The sequence below is a fragment of the Cavia porcellus genome, unplaced genomic scaffold (genome assembly GCF_034190915.1).
Source record: "Cavia porcellus strain 051 isolate PalLab524CR breed Dunkin Hartley unplaced genomic scaffold, mCavPor4.1 scaffold_23, whole genome shotgun sequence".
Classification (NCBI taxonomy): Eukaryota; Metazoa; Chordata; class Mammalia; order Rodentia; family Caviidae; genus Cavia; species Cavia porcellus.
The window spans coordinates 52452154-52452989 of record NW_026947506.1 but is presented as its reverse complement, the minus strand read 5'-3'; positions in this window follow the sequence as shown (position 1 = coordinate 52452989).

The following is an 836-nucleotide window of genomic DNA, read 5'->3' as shown; positions in this document are numbered from 1 at the left end:
AAACTGTTATCAAACCAAATGGAAGACTCTGCACCAAGGAATCTAGAAGGCAACTGTTTACTATGCTAGTGGGCTGATGGGAATCTCAGTTCCAAATCATCAGCACTGAGGCAGTTTGGGGTTCAGTTTAAATACAACTTACAAGCAGGAAGTACAAGGTATTTCATGATTGGTTATGTGGATAGAATTAAGGCATATACTCTAAATACATTTGCTTAAAAGGAATTATTGAAAAATTATCTCTGTGTGCATTCACAGTGTCAACAAACTACCGTCAACAGCAGTGGTGACAGTTGACATCCTTACCTAGTGGTATGGTTTGGGTCTGGGATCTTTCCTCCAAACAGCTCTTGGAGACAGGGCTTGTGGGACAGCTGGGTCATGGGACCCCTGCAGCTGACCTGCTGGTAGGAGGTGGGGCCTGGTCAGAAGAGGTGGATCATTAGGGGGCATGACCTAAAAGGTCTTTCCTGACTCCTCCCTTCACTCTGCTTCCAGGCCACCATGATGTGAGCAGCGATGCTGCTTCTGTGCTTAAGCCTTCCAAACATGGTCTGAAACCGTGTGCCAAAATAACCCTCTCCTCCTCTAAGTTGTGGGTATTAGGTATTATGCTCAGAGATGAAGAAAGTGACTAAGATCCATGAAACTGAAGGATGCAGAAATGAAGGTACAGGTGCTATTATGAGAATGAAGGTTGAATAAATAAAACCATCTTCTTCTAGGGACAAAATTACTTCTCAGTGCTTTAACCACATGATTGCATCCTTAAAAAGCAAACTGCAAGAAGGTTGGATTTACTTTCATATTTTTATTAGTAAAATTGGTTACTTTTT